The following is a 5678-nucleotide window of genomic DNA, read 5'->3' as shown; positions in this document are numbered from 1 at the left end:
ACCCAACATGGCCTGGGAAGCAGCTGTGGTTCTGCACAGAATGGATACATTCACAATAACGTGGGCCAGAGAGGAAACATCAGTATCAAAATACACATCCTTCTGCTTTGCAACAGGAACAGAGCTATCTCATGCAGAGTCTGAGATACCATTCCAGTTATTATTTCCTAATGTGGTAAAATACTCTGTAATCTTAAAGTTTCAGAGTGTTGTGCCTTCCAGTAAGGAGATTCTCTAAAATGGTTTGGTCACAATCATGCTGAAACCCTAGAACAGGTGGTGGTCTTACGTGATTTAATTCTAGGGAATGTGTGTCTTTTGTTGAATAGCCCTATGGGTAAACAACATCCACTCACTGGGACACACCTCCACACAGAGAAAAGCACACACACAACATAGGCCGTTTCTTTAAGGTGAGTCATGGGGCAAGAGCCAATGGGAACACTCAAATGATCCACTGAAGAGATCATCTGACATTTCCAAACACGGAGGATGCACCAAAATCTAATCACCTAAATATTCCTTTTGTTCATAAAACAAAGGGTCTCCTGGCATTTTATGCACAGCCTCCCACCTACGGTGTTTCCTTTTGACAGTGGCCATGAGGTTGGATTTCCGTTTCGCTTCCTGATTTCCCATGTCTTGTGCCACTGTGCTGGGCTTCAGATGGTTCCTACCTGAGCCTCAGTCACCAAGTTTCTCCTTGCCCCATCGCTTCCTCCGAGTTTTGGCCTCATTTCAGTTGGGTCATCCCAAATAGCCTCCCTCCTGCCCCGCTGGGTCCATCTCCACTCCCCCACCTCTCCCTCATCCCACGACCTCTCCCCCCCTCTGGCCTTATCTGAAAAGAAACTTTCATGACAACAGATACCATGCCCTCTTTGGCAGGAATCCCGTCCCTGAGATTCAGATGTAGAACAGACTGAAAACACCCCATACAAGGACACGCTCTACACTGCTCTGTGGCTTCCCAGGAAACGCTTCCACTCCTGGGAGGAAAACAGGGAAATGGTCGCTTGGGTTCCAACTACAAACGTCCCACTGGATGTTATATGAGTGTTCTCCATGGACACCAGCTTTCTACTTGGTTGATATTTGGAACTGGAAACAGTTCCAAGGATTCACCCACGCTTCACACAGGCTTCACGTCACCGCCCCCAGGAGCCTGGCACGAGAGGGCTCAGAAGTCAGGCACTTGGTCGAGAGCAACAGAAGCCAGGGGAGCTGGGGGGCCACCCAGGCTGGACGCAAGAGCATCCCCTTGCACAAGCCACACACACACACACACACACACACACACACACACACACACACACCAAAGAGCTGAGAGCTTCCTACAGGTTGGATTTTTTTTTAAGTTCTGTTACTATTTCCTTCCCCATTTTTCTGTTTTTCTCTTGTTTCTAGATCAAGTATATGGAATTGACAAAAGAGGGAAGGGTGTTTCGATTAAAAACCAAAACCAACAGCAAGAATATTTCCAGATTTGGTCCCTGTCAAGTTTAATAGCATCTGGGAGAGGAGAGAGAGAGTATGAGTGTATTTCTGGTGTCCACCTGCTGTTTCAGGTACAAAGAGCCACGCCAGATGTGTTTGTGTTTGTGGGCGCCGACAAGAATGCACAGAGCCACAGGCCGGGCTCCCGAGGCTACTGTGGTTGACCATCAACTCTGTCTGATCTGGCCAGGCGTGTAAACATGGCGGGCTCCGTACCGCACACGTGGATAAAGGATGGTCTCTACCAGATCCAGAGCTCCTAAAAGTGGCCTGGGCACAGCCCCCAGATGCTGGGAGTCATCACACAGGATTCAGACTGACAGGGTCCCACTCAGCACATGCAGCGACTTCCCATGTAGGGTCTGTGGTACAAGACCCAGGCAGGCAGCATACAAGGGGACAGAGAGAGCCATGTCTCTTTCTGAAAGGGCTTTAGGAATTCGTCCAGTGCGAAAGAGGAGGTGGGGGCAGGAGGGTGGGGGGGGAGCCACAGGGCCTCCCCCCAGCTGGCCCGAAAGGCGGGGCCCCTCCTCCCAGGGGCTGCTGCCCCTGCCTCAGTGCCCCTGCGCATCCCTGGGAGCCCAGCGTGGATGATAAAACTCATCAGCTGGAACGCGCCCGCTGAGGAGGCGTGCAGCAGAGGTGCGGCTATCACCAGTGGTCTTGGTCGGGGTGGTGGTAGCTATGCCGAACCCGGCCGCCCGAGCTGAGCCCCAGAGTGCAGTGGTAGCCATTGAGCATGCGGCAGAGGGGGTGCAACTGGGAGGTCAGAGAGGACACATAGGTAGTCTGGGAGGAGCGGCCTGAGTTGTTGGCCACAGCCTCCTCGAAGGTAAGCGTGTCCTCGGGCTGGGTGCGGGCAGTGTCCTCACTGTCCAGACGCTGCCCCAAGTAAGGGTCAGAGCCGATCCTAGAGCCGGCGGCCAGGGGCTGGCTGAGGGGGTGTCTCTGGAGCAGAGAGTTGTGTTCGGAAAGGCCACGACTAACCCGGCCTGGGGAAAAGGTGGGGAGGCTGGTCTGTGCCCCAGCAAAGTGGACAGGCGAAGAGTTGGCTATCTTGTAGGTGACACTGGGACGGGGCATCAGCAAAGTCTGGGGGAGCTGCCTCCGCCCACCACGGCCAGGGCTGCTGGCACCGGATGTTGACAACAAGGGGCTCCCATTCACTGAACCACCACCCTACAAGCAAATAGAACAGAGAAAAAAAAAAAGTCCCAGACCAGAGGCCAATGCAGGTGAGAACCATGGATGTGGGGGGTGAGGCATGGAGAGAGGCAGGCAACCTGGGAGGGGACTGGTAGGGTGTGTGGTGGCGGGGGGAAAGCCACTGGTGCCGGTAGGCCTGGGGAGGTGGTTGGGGAACAGTGGGTAACAAAGGGACAGGCACCGCTCGGGGAGAAGGGAGACCAGAGGCCAGTCCAGGGCAGTTGGGAGGGGAGGATCGGGCTGGTGCAGGAGGAATGGAGCAAGGATGGGGGGAGCGCAGACTCGGGCCTGGGAACCAGGACATGAAGGAGGATTCGGAGCATGGTGGGGGTCTCATAAGGAGTGTCACTGAGGGGGGTCCTGTCTTACCGGTCTCGGGGGTCCTGGCTCCTGCCCAGGTGTTGGTGACATTTGGTGGCTGCGGAGGGAGGGCTTGGGCTGCAAGGGCTCCCGGCCCCCAAAGCGGTCACAGGAGTAGAAACGCTGCTTCTCCGAGGAAGAGGACGTGGGCTGCCTCCGCTCATGGGACCGGCCCCGCTCCTGTTTGCGCTCCCTCTGGCGGCTTGTGGGCCCCTCTCCCGGGGGTGGGCCTGGCCCTGCAGCACTGCCTGGTGCTGGCCAGGAAGACGGGAAGTCATCACAGCAAGCCAGGTGGGGAGACAGACCCCTAGGCCAGACCCGGTCGACAGGGCCAGCAGGGGGACCCAGGGGGAGAGCTGAGGTGCGTGGGTGATCCTGCCTGGTCCCCAGACCTGGGACTCACAGCCCCCTACTTAAAAAGAATCCTCTGGCATTAGGTTTTCAAATTGATCATTAACTCGGAAAGAACTAGTTATTGAAAATAAGGCACTGCACCAAAATTCAACACTATGGTGAACGCCTTTTCATGGACCTCTGGCACCTCAAAGCCAACACAGCCCTTCCTGGCCTCCCTCACCCAGCATGTGCCATCCCAACCTTCCCTGATTCAAGAAATGGGGGCTCCTTCCCGTTTCTTAGGGCAAATATACTGCAAGCATCCCTGCCTCCATTCCTTCTCACCAGCTTCATCAGCTCATCTACCTTCAAAAATCAGCTAGACTCTTACCACTTCTCAGCATCCTGGGCTAAGCAACAACCACCTCCCCTGAGCTGCTGCAATAGCTTCCTCATGGATCTTCTTGTTCTGCCCCACCCAAAAGCCAAGTGGGTCCACTAAACACAGATGAGATCAGGTCACTTTTCCTCTCAATGACGCCTCACTCACTTCAAAAGCCAAAGTTCACACAACTGCCCACAGCTCTGTAAAACTCTCAGCCCGCTCTTTTACAGTGGTCTCTGCTCAGTCCACTCCAGCCACACCAGCATCTGCTCTTTCCTGAACACACCAAGAACAACCCCACCAGCCTGAGCGGCCACCCTGGAGGACCTTTCTTCATGGCCTTTTTTCCCTGGGTATGCAGCCAGCACGATGGCCAGATGTGCACTAGACTAGCAGGCAGACCAGAGGCCTGGGCCCCCCCCCCCGAAACTGCATTGTGCCTGCATGGCCAGTGCTCAGCACATGTTGAGCCCACTTCCCATTAACAATGGCTAGGAATACCATTGTTTTCCTGCAGGGCAGCTGTCCAATGCCAGGCTTGACTGATACTGGTGCTCACATTTGACACAGAGACGAGGGAGGAAAAGAGATCTTTGAGCACAAAGACTTAAAACTAAGGCTGGTTCCATAGGCCTGCCTCAACTCTTCTAGCACGAGGCAGGACATTAATAAATGAAGAGATGAAATGAATGTAATAGCTAAAGCCCAGAGAAATGATGTCATTTGGAGAAAGTGTAGGACTAAGGATACTTGTCCATCTGATAAAAATCAAAAGTCAGAAAACTCTCTCCAGGCAGCTTAGCTAAGCAGATCAGTCTGATATCCCTCCATAAAAAGAAGAAACTCCACGGGCCCTGGAATGCATCTGCCTGGGATTAACTGTGCTGGGCATCTCCCAGCACAGGCCTTAGAGCATCCTGGTGCATCTGCATAAACAAACACGTGTGTGGGCACCTCAAGAAAGAGCCCCAGGCAGGGTTTTATGCCAGCACCCCTCCTCCACAAGTCCCTACGAAGCGCTCCTTTCTTCCCTCCTAGGGTCATGTGGTGGGCTTGCCTTAATGAAGGGGACCCTGGAGGCAGTGAGACACATTCACCCCCTCCCCACAGCCCCCAAACCAGGATGGGCCACAGAGAGTGTGTCACGTCTTGGAACAAAAGCTGACATGCAGCCCTTTCCAGCACACAGGGAGGTGCCTGAGCCAGAAACAAGGTACTCTGCCTGCCTTGGAGCCTGCAGCCTAGGGAATTGCAGTCCTGTGAGCCACGGGGCAGGTGGAGGCACTCACTCTGGCCAGTTGAGTTCCTTGGGTTCCTGAGTAGCACACACTGTGTCCCCCTGCCCTGCCCTGCCCCCGCCCCCCGCCTCGATCCCACAGACCCTGCAGTCAACAAGGTGACCAGATGCAAAGCCTACGGCCAGCACACCGAAAAAGGCCCTGCTGGACACCTTCTGTCCTCCCAGACCCTTGGCTGCAGCTTCACCAGAGGCCTTCTGGCCACCCCCAGGGATCTGAGCTGAGGTGGTCAAGGCCAGCCTCACCTGGGGCTCTCAGGTTGACCTCCCTCATGGACTTCCCTTCCATCTGTCCCGACGCCCAGGAACCCTTAGGGAAGGAAGGAGGAAGAGGGGAGAAGAAGCTGGGAAGGCCCACTGAGGGAAAGCCAGCACGAGCTCGGGTCGGAGGGGGTGGCCCTCTGGGTCGGCACACGCCCTGTCCCTCCTGATCAGAGGAGCCTCTGAGCCTCCGCTGACTACCCAAACAACACACCTGAACAACAGCATCAAGGCTTGCAAAAACATCCTGAAGTAGTTGGGCCAGTTGATGCTGGTGTCATCATCCAGGGTAATATTTCCAAAAACATGAAATGAGAAAGAAGGCTGCAGGCTGGT

This window comes from Callorhinus ursinus, unplaced genomic scaffold, assembly GCF_003265705.2.
Source record: "Callorhinus ursinus isolate GAN/ISIS: 27379988/994484 unplaced genomic scaffold, GSC_fseal_2.0 scaffold304, whole genome shotgun sequence".
Lineage (NCBI taxonomy): Eukaryota > Metazoa > Chordata > Mammalia > Carnivora > Otariidae > Callorhinus > Callorhinus ursinus.
This window is presented reverse-complemented; position numbering follows the sequence as displayed.